This window comes from Lissotriton helveticus, chromosome 2_1 (genome assembly GCF_964261635.1).
Source record: "Lissotriton helveticus chromosome 2_1, aLisHel1.1, whole genome shotgun sequence".
NCBI lineage: Eukaryota > Metazoa > Chordata > Amphibia > Caudata > Salamandridae > Lissotriton > Lissotriton helveticus.
This window is the reverse complement of record NC_136059.1, coordinates 1,863,691,472-1,863,704,889: the sequence shown is the minus strand read 5'-3', so window position 1 is coordinate 1,863,704,889 and position 13,418 is coordinate 1,863,691,472.

Here is a 13,418-nt window from a genome sequence, read left to right as displayed (position 1 = left end):
TGGTATCCACCCAACCCCTCTAAAACTCAAAGTATGAGGATTCTGCGGTGATGCGTGGCCATCGTAACAACCTCTTTGAATCAGGCCAATGGCACAAGTTGAGCAAAAAAGCTTGTTTCCGAAACAACGACAAGTCATCAGTAAAAGGAGAAAGTGGGTAGTGTGCAGCAGCTTCACTGTGTAGGAATGTACAATTACATCCGGCCAGTGAAAATAGATAAGTTACAACAGTTTGAAGGGCAGATGTATGACCCCTTACGCCACTTTTGTGTCACTTTTAACATGGGAAAAGTGGTGCAAGGAGCTTCTAAATCTGTCTCTGACTTCCCAAGAAAAACACTCACCTCAGTACTCTGCAAATCAATGGGGTATAAAAGTGTAGATACCCAATATTGAGAACTCATCGCTATGTAGTGGGAATGCATGGGTTATAGTACTTTGGAAAAAACACCGCACAGACACCTCCTTACAGTGGAACTTGTTGTAATATAGTATCCTGAGTGTACAAAAAAATAAACCAAAAATATTTGTGTGCATTTGTATGTGCTATGCTATTACTAACTCTATATACTATCTTTCAGATCACTAAACTGGAGGGTGCACTATAAACCAGCACCTGCTTGAACACACAAGGGAGGCAAAAGGTGAGCCATGAGTATTTTCTCCATTATTAACTGCTCCATCTAAAACTTTCTCTCTCCCACATTTTAATGTTGTTTTTTCTCTCTTTCTCACTCTCTCTCACATCGTTTCTCTTCTCTTTTAAAGTTATGGACGCTGCTGTCCACTCTACCTTGTACAACCAAAGCTGTGTTCAAGTTGTGAACTCTGTTGGTCACAGTGTTTACACAAGGTAAGCAGAGCGGCCTAGATATACAATGCCTCCAATTAAATGAATTAGAAATAAAAGACCTTATTTACAAGCCCCTTGCAACACTTTTGCGTCACTTTTAACATGAGAAAAGTAATACAAATGTGGTGCAAGAGGCTTGTAAATAAGCCTTAAAGAATATTGTCCTGCATGATCAGTTGATCTCTCACCTAATTCTGTCTCATCTCTGAATCATTTTGAAGACCTGTTGGTCCATACTGTAAATCTGACCCAGTAGGCACTTCCGTACAGACACCTCTTGAACACAGGCCTATAAGAGAGGTGGAATGTATCAGGCACACTGCAGACGTGCAAATTAAAAATTATTGCCAAGTATTACCTTAACTTGTAATGCTGGACCTCAAATTAGTCACATTGATCTAATTTTGAACACTTATTTTAATTTTTGTTTTGCAGATTACCTACCCTACTTCTATTGGAGTCCATATCACATTTTGTTTAATTGTTTTTTAAAGTTATGTTTCTAGTTATTTATTACATTGTTATCTTTAAGTTACATTTCCAGTTATTTATTATTGTTTCAATAAAAGTTATTTTAAAAAGTATATACGTTTTTTTTTGGGAAAATCTCCAATCGGGACTTAATATCCCATGATGCAACATACTACATGTACCCACTGCGCATGACCCACTGGGGGTCCTTGCATATAATTGGAGCCGTCTGCCTGACACTGAAGCTGCCCATGAGGAAGAGGATTCGTCCTTGAAACGTGTCGGCGAAAATCTTACCCAACATGAAGGTGCTGGCTCTCTTTGAATAAATAAACCTCCGGTTTTCAGCTGCTGCGCGTGCATTCTTGGAAAGCTTTCGGGTCATTGTTGTACAATTCAATTACACGGCCGCCCTGCCGTGCAAAAGTGCACCATCTCCGTGACCTTAAGGAGAGTCTGCACTACGACTTGAACTTTTCTGGAGGCACGATCAGTGCAGCAGCTAAAGAGACAATGAAGCCAACATGTCATTTGGGACCTACTAAGGTTGAATAATGCTGGTTAATTATTAGTACCATACGGTACTCACCGTGAGTAATCACTATCTCCAATCATACCTCAATATCCCATGATGCAACATACTAAACAGGGGTTTAGAAGGAAGAAAGGGAAGAACAGAAAGAGACAGGAGAATTGCTGAAAGAAGCAAAAGAGTTATAGAAAGAAGCAAGAGAAGTGCAGAAAGAGGCAAGTGAGGTGCAGAAAGAGGTAAGAGAGGTACAGAAAGGAGGGGTATAGCAAGAAAGAAGAAAAGTGCAGAAAGAGGCAAGAGAATTGCTGAAAGAGGAAACAGAGGTGTAGAAAGAAGCAAGATAAGTGCAGAAAGAGGCAAGTGAGGTGCACAAAGAAGCAAAAGCAGTGCAGTAAGAACCAACAGAGGTTCGGAAAAAGGCAAGAGGGTTGCAGACAAATGTAGGAGGGGTGCACAAAGATGCAAGAGAGGTACAGAGAGAGGCAGGAAGGAGGCAGAAAAAAGGAAAAGAAGTGTAGAAAGAAGCAACGGAGGTATAGAAAGAAGCAAGAGAAGTGCAGAAAGAGGCACGAGAGGTGCATAAAAAAGCAAGAGCAGTGCATAAAGAACCAACAGAGGTGATGAAAGAGGCACAAAGGGTGCAGAAGAAGCAAGATAAGTGCAGAAAGAGGCAAGAGAGGTACAGAAAGAGGCAAAAGAGGTACATAAACAGAAAGGAAACATGCAGGACTTGGGAACAGGGGTGCAGAAAGAGGCAAGAGATCAGCAGAAAAAGCAACAGAGATGCTGAAAGAGGCAAGTGAGGTGCAAAAAGAAGCATGTGAGGTTCAGAAAGAGGAAATAGAAGTGAAAAAAGAAGCAACAGAGGTGCAGAAAGAGGCAAGAGTAGTGCAGAAACATGCAGGAAAAGTGCAGAAAGAGGGAACAGGGTGCAGAAAGAAGCAAGAGAGGTGCAGAAAGAGGAAAGAAGGGTACAGAAAGAGGGAAGAGATCTGCAGAAAAAGCAACAGAGGTGCTGAAAGAGGCAAGTGAGGTGCAGCAAGGGGCAAGAGATCTGCAGAAAAAAGCAACAGATGTGCTGAAAGAGGCAAGTGAGGTGCAGAAAGAATCAGGAGAGGTGCAGAAAGAGGTAAGAGAAGTACAGAAAGAGCTAATAGAGGGTCCAAAAGAGGCAAGAGAGGTACAGATACGGGCAGGAAAGTTGCAGAAAGAGGGAACAGGAGTGCAGAAAGAGGCAGGAAAAGTACAGAAAGAGAAAAGAGGGGTGTAGCAATAGGCAAGAGGTGCTGAAAGAGGCAAGAGAGTTGCAGAAACAGGCAGGAAAGGTGCAGAAAGAGGGAACAGGGGTACAGAAAGAGAGGTGCAGAAAGAGGAAAGATGGGTGCAGGAAGAGGCAAAAGATCTGTAGATAAAAGCATCAGAGGTGCCGAAAGAGGCAAGTGTGGTACAGAAAGAAAGAGAAGTATAGAAAGAAGCAACAGAGTTGCTGAAACAGGCGCAAAGTGTGTAGAAAGAGCAAGCAAAGTGCAGAAAGAGAGTTACAGAAAGAGGCAGGAGGGGTGCAGAAAGGAGGAAGAGAAGTACAGAAAGAGGCAAGATAATTACTGAAAGAAGCAACAGAGGTGCAGAAAGAAGCAAGAGAAGTGTTGAAAGATGCAAGCAAATGTTTTGTTTTTTAATGAAGAACCAACAGAGGTGCAAAAAGAGAAAAGACGGGTGCAGAAATAGGCAGGTAGGGTGGACAAAGAGGGAAGAGAGGTATAGAAAGAGGTGGGTGGGGTGCAGAAAGAAGGAATAGAAGTGCAGAAAGGGGCAAGTGAGGTGCATAAAGAAGCATGTGCAGTGCAGAAAAAATCAACAGAGGTGCAAAAAAGGCAAGAGGGTTGCAGAAAAAAGGTAGGAGGGGTGCACAGGCAGGAGGGGTGCAGAAAAAAGGAAAAGAAGTGCAGAAAGAAGCAACAGAGGTGTAGAAAGAAGCAAGAGAAGTGCAGAAAGAAGCACAAGAGGTGCATAAAAAAGCAAGAGCAGTGCATAAAGAACCAACAGAGGTGATGAAAGAGGCACGAAGGGTGCGGAAGGAGCAAGAAAAGTGCAGAAAGAGGCAAAAGAGGTACAGAGAGAGGCAAAAGAGGTACATAAACAGAAAGGAAAGATGCAGGACCTGGGAACAGGGGTGCGGAAAGAGGCAAGAGATCAGCAGAAAAAGCAACAGAGATGCTGAAAGAGGCAAGTGAGGTACAGAAAGAAGCATGTGAGGTACAGAAAGAGGAAATAGAAGAGCAAAAAGAAGCAAAAGAGGTGCAGAAAGAGGCAAGAGTAGTGCGGAAAGAGGCAACAGAGGTACAGAAAGAGGCAAGAGAGAGGTGCAGAAACAGGCAGGAAAAGTGCAGAAAGATAAAACATGGTGCAGAAAGCGGCAAGAGAGGTGCAGAAAGAGGAAAGAAGGGTACAGAAATAGGCAAGAAATCTGCAGAAAAAAGCAACAGAGGTGCTGAAAGAGGCAAGTGAGGTGCAGCAAGGGGCAAGAGATCTACGGAAAAAAGCAAAAGATGTGCTGAAAGAGGCAAAAGAGGTGCAGAAAGAATAAGGAGAGGTGCAGAAAGAGGCAATAGAAGTGCAGAAAGAAGCCAGAGGGGTGCAGAAAGAGGCAAGAGAAGTGCAGAAAGAACTAACAGAGGGACACAAAGAGGCAAGAGAGGTACAGAAACAGGCGGGACATTTGCAGAAAGAGGGAACAGGGGTGCAGAAAGAGGCAAGAAAGGTGCAGAAAGAGAAAAGAAGGGTGAAGAAATAGGCAAGAGATCTGTGGAAAAAAGCAGCAGAGGTGCTGAAAGAGGCAAGAGAGTTGCAGAAACAGGCAGGAAAAGCGCAGAAAGAGGGAACAGGGGTGCAGAAAGAGAAAAGATGGGTGCAGAAGGAGGCAAGAGATCTGTACATAAAAGCAACAGAGGTGCCGAAAGAGGCAAGTGAGGTGCAGAAAGAAGGAGGAGAAGTACAGAAAGAAGCAGCAGAGTTGCTGAAAAAGGTACAAAGGGTGTAGAAAGAATAAGAGAAGTGCAGAAGGAGGCAAGAGAGGTACAGAAAGAGGCACAATAGGTGCCGAAAGAAAGAACAGGGGTGCAGAAAGAGACAAGAGATGTGCAGAAAAAAGCAACCGAGGTGCTGAAACCTGCAAGTGAGGTGCAGAAAGAGGCAAGAGTTCTGCAGAAAGAAGCAAGAGAGATGCTAAAAGCAGCAAGTCAGCTGCAGAAAGAAGCAAGAGAGGTGCAGACAGAGGCAATAGAAGTGCAGAAAAAGCAACAGAGGTGCTCAAAGAGGAAAGGGGGGCCAGCCCTCAAGTTGGGGACCATGGGGAGAGCCCCAATGCTCCCACGGTCCCTGCTGGCTCCCCGCCTCCTGCGGGGTCCAGCATTGCTTTTGAAAAGGGGAGCTGCAAACATACAACTCCCCTTGCCCATAAGCATTTCTGCGTTGATTCGTTGAAGCAAGAGCAGGTTTCCTCGCTTCAACGAAGCAAAGCAGTGTTTGCTATGGAAGGGAGGGGAGCACGGCTCCCGCCCTGCCATAGCAAATGGCAATATCCTGGGGTGGGCGGGACATTGCAGGAGCTGGCCCTGGGAGTGGCGGTTCCCAGGGCCATCAATAGATCCAGGAGAGGGGCCGCACTGCCTCCATCCCAACTCTTTAAAGCCCCGGGGAGGTGGATGGTCCCCAGGGCTGCAGGGGGGCAGCATGCTCCCACGTTTAATTACCTAAGCCCGGATGTGGTGGCGGTCCCCAGGGCAGCATGGAAGGGCAGAGGCCCACCATGCATTTTTGTTTATAAATAAGCTCCGGGGAGGTGGCGGTTCCCGGGGCTGCAGGGGGCTGTGTGCCCTCCGCACATTATGAATGAAGCCCCAGGGAGGTGGTGGTCCCTGGGTCTACGTGCTATATAATTCGGCATTGCCCCCGGACCTGGCCTACGTGGGGGCTTAAGGAAAACAAAGCGATTCATTTTTTTAAAAACATTTCGGTCGAATTTGCGCACTGAGCACAAATTCATCTGATTTTCTTTTTATAAAAATGCTTTTTTTGGCCCTGTAGGTCCTTGTGGAACCCCTGTGCAGGCCCCCTTTTCTGTTTTTTCATCTGTTTTCCTACTGATTTCTTGTGACTTGGTTACCGAGTCACAAGATGGCTGCCAACACTTCCTGGTTTGGAGTGTTGGCAGCCAATAAGAATGAAGCTCGTGCTCGGGAGGATTTGCAACTCCTCCTCGGTGCTCAGATATCAATATTTTTATTTTTTTAATTTCTCAAGAACTACTGAACGGATTTACACTATTTAAAAAAGGCACTGTTTCTGGATCAAGACTTACCAGTTGGCCAACATTGGTGTAATTCTGTTCAGCAGTTCAGGCTGTACCCTGTTTAAAAATTCTTTTTGAAATTAACATGGAGAAAATTAATTTTGGGACCCCCCTTTTTTCTCAGTCCCCGCTTGACGAATCACCCCAAAACTTTCAAGAACTTGACCTGAGTGAATCTTTTTATTGGAATCTTTCGTGAAGATTCCTCAAACAGCGCCAAAGATATTGGCAAAGGAAAAACCGCTTTTTTAATAGAAACAAAGTCCTAACTATAAACCGACTGGTGACCGCCAAACCAAAGGTTAAGTCAAGGTTATAGTTGTAGGTGCTGAAATGAAACCAGAGCTAACATTGAAAACACCGAACTTTGGGGCTCATTAGGATGGCGGACGGAAGGACGACCGCCGTCCTTGAGTAGGCGGTAAAAGCCTTTTTTCTGTCCTCCTGCCGCGGACACTCCGTCCACCATATTAGGATGAGAAACACTGTCAAATTACCATACGCGGCGGAAGAGCACTCACAGCCGCGGTAGTACACCCGACCACGCGGCGGACGCACCCAATCCAGACACACCGCCGTACGGAATGACGTGTCCGACCGTACCCCAAATCACGATGGCGGAAAACACACATAAAATCACTGCGTAAAAGCAACCTGCCTGAATGCGGTGGAATCACCACAGCGGAGATACACACCACAAGCAGATCGCAGTCATGGACCCAGCGCTGCACGCCTTTCCGATACTCTTCGTGCTCCACCACCAACAAGTCATGGACCATCATCTACGACGACGCAGGTACGCCAACTCACCTATTGCTGCCCGAAGGGGAGTACTTGCCAGGGCTGTGACGTTGGAAGGGGGAGTGGCTTGTCATAGGAAATACATTGACAATCTCACAAAAATATACACAATTGAAGTACACAACCAGGAATGACAACTACATACCACAAAACATGATTTATTAGCTTTATTCAACATATTAGGTGGATAACATCAGAATATCCAAGAGCATGGGCATTGTGTACAACAGATCATGTACATCATTGGCATCACTTGAGAGGGGATAAGTGCATCGACAGTCCATTGCACAGAACAGCAACATCACAGGCAGCATATGAGAGGGGATAAGTGCATCGACAGTCCATTGCACAGAACAGCTACATCATTGGCAGCACATGAGAGGGGATAAGTGCATCGACAGTCCATTGCACAGAACAGCTACATCAGAGGCAGCACATGAGAGGGGGTAAGTGCATGGACAGTCCATTGTACAGAACAGCTACATCATTGGCAGCACATGAGAGGGGGTAAGTGCATCAACAGTCCATTGCACAGAACAGCTACATCATTGGCAGCAAATGAGAGGGCAGAATGCAGTATCAGAACAGCAACAGGGCATTGTGCACAACACAGCAGGTACCTCATTGGCAGCAAATGAGAGGGCAGAATGCAGTATCAGAACAGCAACAGGGCATTGTGCACAACACAGCAGGTACATTATTGGCAGCAAATGAGAGGGCAGAATGCAGTATCAGAACAGCAACAGGGCATTGTGGACAACACAGCAGGTACATCATTGGCAGCAAATGAGAGGGCAGAATGCAGTATCAGAACAGCAACAGGGCATTGTGCACAACACAGCAGGTACATCGTTGGCAGCAAATGAGAGGGCAGAATGCAGTATCAGAACAGCAACAGGGAATTGTGGACAACACAGCAGGTACATCATTGGCAGCAAATGAGAGGGCAGAATGCAGTATCAGAACAGCAACAGGGCATTGTGCACAACACAGCAGGTACATCATTGGCAGCAAATCAGAGGGCAGAATGCAGTATCAGAACAGCAACAGGGCATTGTGGACAACACAGCAGGTACATCATTGGCAGCAAATGAGAGGGCAGAATGCAGTATCAGAACAGCAACAGGGCATTGTGCACAATACAGAAGGTATATCATTGGCAGCAAATGAGAGGGCAGAATGCAGTATCAGAACAGCAACAGGGCATTGCGCACAACACAGCAGGTACCTCATTGGCAGCAAATGAGAGGGCAGAATGCAGTATCAGAACAGCAACAGGGCATTGTGCACAATACAGAAGGTATATCATTGGCAGCAAATGAGAGGGCAGAATGCAGTATCAGAACAGCAACAGGGCATTGCGCACAACACAGCAGGTACCTCATTGGCAGCAAATGAGAGGGCAGAATGCAGTATCAGAACAGGGCATTGTGCACAACACAGCAGGTACATCATTGGCTACCCAAGTACGTGTGTCAAGCGACCCGTCACAAGGAGATTAATAATACCTAGGTGGTTACATTCGTCAATCTACTAAAAAAAGTTAAATGACATGTGACTGATGGCAACTAAACCTCACACCACAGAATCTGGTGGATTGCTTGAACTACTCGCCTCGGACACACCGCCAGCACCAGCAACAGGAGTGTGAGATACAGCCACCGATCTACTGACTGACACATGAGCCATAGACCCAGACACACCGCCAGCACCAGCAACAGGAGTGTGAGACACAGCCACCGATCTACTGACTGACACATGAGCCATAGTCCCAGACACACCGCCAGCACCAGCAACAGGAGTGTGAGACACAGCCACCGATCTACTGACTGACACATGAGCCATAGACCCAGACACACCGCCAGCACCAGCAACAGGAGTGTGAGACACAGCCACCGATCTACTGACTGACACATGAGCCATAGACCCAGACACACTGCCAGCACCAGCAACAGGAGAGTGAGACACAGCCACCGATCTACTGACTGACACATGAGCCATAGACCCAGACACACTGCCAGCACCAGCAAAAGGAGTGTGAGACACAGCCACCGATCTACTGACTGACACATGAGCCATAGACCCAGACACACCACCAGCACCAGCAACAGGAGTGTGAGACACAGCCACCGATCTACTGACTGACACATGAGCCATAGACCCAGACACACCGCCAGCACCAGAAACGGGAGTGTGAGACACAGCCACAGCTGTGGTGACTGACACATGAGCCATAGACCCAGACACACTGCCAGGACATGTCCCTGTACACTGACCAACAAATACCATGCCTGCACCTGACACATGTGAGTGAACTGCAGCCGAGCCACTAGGACCACTGAAATGATGAGCCACAGGGCTGTATGGGCCAGGAGGCAGGGTGGCTCTGGGAGCTGGGGACAGCTGTACTGGAGCGACATTGGGGTGTTCAGGTCTCAGTGGTGTGTGTCTCCGTTTCTTTGTGAAACATAGGGGCACCCCAGACATGCCTGGACTGGTAAGTGGAGTGGCATCACCAGACATCAAAGGTGTATCATGTGCTTGTGGTGGTCTGCTCTCTGGGGACGTGCTGGACCCTGCCTGCCGTTTGCTGTGTGCCTGCCTTCTGCCCTCTGCATCATGTGTAATGGGGGATGCAACAACAGTGTACTCCTTCCTCTGCTTCTGCGGGGCGTGGATGGGAGTAGAGGTATGGGGGGACTCCACCACTGACATATGTTATGTTATGTTATTCGGAATTTATCAAGCGCACGGTCACCCAGGGGTTTCATGGCGCATATGTGTTGCATGTTCCTTAAACATCAGCCTCAGTGCAGCCAGGTTGATATATGCCTGTCCTTGATGGTGCTCGTGTCCATGGGAGAACCCTTGGCCATAGGATGTGCCTTGGACGTCGGAGGTGTCCTGTCCCTGGAATGGCCCTGATCCCTTGCCGGTGCCCTGTCTCTGGGTGCAGACTTGTCCATTGTAGTGTCCCTCTCCTTTGAAGCTACCTTGCTCTTGGGAGGTGCCCTTTCCTTGGTAGTGTCCTTGTCCTTGGGAGTGTCCCTGCTCTTGGGAGGTGCCCTTTCCTTGGTAGTGTCCTTGTCCTTGGGAGTGTCCCTGCTCTTGGGTGGTGCCCTTTCCTTGGTAGTGTCCTTGTCCTTGTGAGTGTCCCTGCTCTTGGGAGGTGCCCTTTCCTTGGTACTGTCCTTGTCCTTGGGAGTGTCCCTGCTCTTGGGAGGTGCCCTTTCCTTGGTACTGTCCTTGTCCTTGGGAGTGTCCCTGCTCTTGGGAGGTGCCCTTTCCTTGGTACTGTCCTTGTCCTTGAAGTGTCCCTGCTCTTGGGAGGTGCCCTTTCCTTGGTAGTGTCCTTGTCCTTGGGAGTGTCCCTGCTCTTGGGAGGAGCCCTTTCCTTGGTAGTGTCCTTGTCCTTGGGAGTGTCCCTGCTCCTGGGAGGTGGCCTTGGCTTGGGAGTCACTTTGGTGGGGGATGGCTGTGTAGCATGTGAATCCATTTCCACACACACCCCTAGATGATCCTGTGTGTCAACTCCAGTGTTGGACACGTCGTCTTCGGATAAAGAGATCACAGGCCTAGGGGATGGTGTCTGTGCCCTCCGTGCCCTGCCTTGCTGCCTGTGGCTGCTCCTAGTGTAATAACCTAAATAAGAGGCCTGGTCTGAAGACTCACTCTCCCCTGTAACATCAAGTGGTGTGGATGGTTGTACAGAAGTAGCACCCTGTCTATGCGACTGTACAATGGCTGAGGACACAGTGTTTGCCAATGACTGAACTGTTCTGTGGAGACCAGCAACATCGCCATGCACCCCCTCCATGAATGCCACCACCTGCCTCAACTTCCTATCGTGGTCTTGGAATGCATTGATCATGTTGGTCTGCCCTACACACAGCTGTCGCAGCAGATCAACAGCCTCTGCACAAAGTGCACTTTGTGTCACAGGGGCAGGGGCAGCGGTTCCTGCACCAAAGGCAACTCTGCACCCCCTCCTCTGGCGAGCAAGAGCAGTACATGTTGCAGTGGGTGGCAGTGTGGGCCCTGTGTGCTGTGTCCCGACTGAAGGTGTCGATTGCCCACTCCCTGTCTGTGCCAACAGTGCGGACTCACCAACACTTTCTGAGGATGAGGGCGATGGTGTCTCCACATGTGAATCCTCTGGGACGGTTCTGTCCCCCTCTCCGTGGCTGCCATCTTCAGTGTCAGTCTGCGTGTGTGTCATCTCGGATCCGGATGCATTGCCACCACTCATCTCCGTCGTCTGTGTCTCAGTGCCCTCGGCCAAAGCTGAAAGAGAGAGAGAAGAGATGTTAAACTAAGTGACACACTCACGTACTGAAGGTTTCTAAGTCACACCGTTCCTTACAGTCGATTGACATGTAGCACACATCTTGTACATGAACCACCCCTACCGTACATCCAAACATCATAGATCCGTTGGTTTCTGTGAAACCTGTACATCATACAAACAGGGCAAGTGCATGCAGAACACCACACATGTCATGCCATGGAACACCAGACCTCAACGGCATCTCCTGGAACCCTGAAATACAAATCAACTGGTATGTCCACCTGGCGGACATGGGTGCTATCGCTCACTCCGCTAATGACACCAACATGCAATATATGCAAAAGATACGCACCACGGATGTCACTACTGTGTCCGAGCACGGATACATGCATTCACTCACAAGTTACAGACACATACAGTCTGCTTTCCGCTAGTTTACTGTGGATCCCCTCTCAGCCAGGCGGACAGGTCAGGATGCGTCACAGCAATGATACGGTGCATTAGAGGGGTCATGGTGGGTCGTTCAAGGCGGCCTGTTCTCTGAATTATCCCCAGTGTCATCTCTGCAACGTTCTTGCTGAGCCTGGATATGCCGTCCCAGCGCTTGTGGCAGTGTGTATGTCGTCTATTGCACACCCCCACTGCCCGTACATCACGTGCTATGGTCTTCCACACGGCCTTGCGAAGGTGCAGCTTCACCTACCAGGATGGGAGACAAGAGGCTTACGTCAGTGGACTGTTTGACAATCATATACATTGCAGAAACACGTATCTTCATGCAGCCATGCGCAGTACAACAAATGTGAAGGTCCCACAGCACACCGACAAGCTTGCAGTAGCAAGGAGTCAGTGACCCCCTCATGCCCACCAACATGTTACCCACTTCACTTACCACCTGTCCGGGGGCACCATAGAGCCGTTCATAGTGGCTGAGCACACCGTCCACAAGGACATCCAGCTCCGGTGAAGGGGCGAGACTGGGTCTCTCGCACTCCCTGCATGGCAAGGTTGACGACTGTGGCAGTACAGCAGCAGTATTTGGATAGCTCAGGAGCAGTAGGTCGAGGTGACGGTCGCAGGCAGCAGTAGTTGGATAGCTCAGGAGCAGCAGGTCGAGGTGACGGTCGCAGGCAGCAGTAGTGAGATTGCAGGAGCTTGTCACACAATTGACACCTCACCTGCAGGCACGCCGGACATATCCTGGGGCTTTCACACCAACAGCAAAGGTGATGGCGGCACTACATTTCTTTGCGACTGGCACTTTCCAGTACACCGTTGGCCATGTGGGAGGGATGTCACAATCCATGTTCAGCATGGTTCTGCGGGATGTCCTGAATGCCATGATGCTGTACAAGGATGATTACATCAATTTTCCACGTCAGGCAGAGTTGGCAGCAGTCAAATGGGACTTCTATGCCCTGGCCCAGTTACCACACGTGGTGGGTTCAATTGATGGGACACATATTGGTCTCATACCACCCCGGGCACGTGAAGCTGTATATAGGAATCGGAAGCACTACCATTCCCTCAACGTGCAAGTGGTGTGCCTGGCTGACAACATCATCTCGCATGTGTGTGCCAGATTTCCCGGTTCCGCCCATGACTCCCACATCATGCGGAGCAGCATTGTCCCCCAAATGATGGCTAATCTGGGTCCAGAACGTGAGTGGTTTGTAGGTGAGTGTGCTGAAAGGACAATTGTGTTGTCAGTGTGTAGTGAGGACAAATGTGTTGTATGTGTGGCATAGTGTTTCCACAATTCATGGTAATGACATTTGTGTCTGTCATCATACCATCTAGGCGACTCGGCGTACCCAAACAGGCCGTGGCTGCTGAGCCCCATCAGGAATCCTACTACCCCTGGTGAATTGCATTATAATGATGCCCATGGGAGGACACGTCGAGTGATAGAACGTACTTTTGGACTGCTGAAGTCTAGGTTTCGCTGCCTGGATAAAACCCGAGGGGCCCTGCCATACTCACCAGGCAAAGTATGCAAAATCGTGATTGCCTGCTGCATGCTCCACAACCTGGCATTGCGCAATAACATAGAACTGATCATGGACCCTGAAGACCAACAGGTTGCTCGGCCTCCCATCCCACCCATGTCGACTGATGAGGA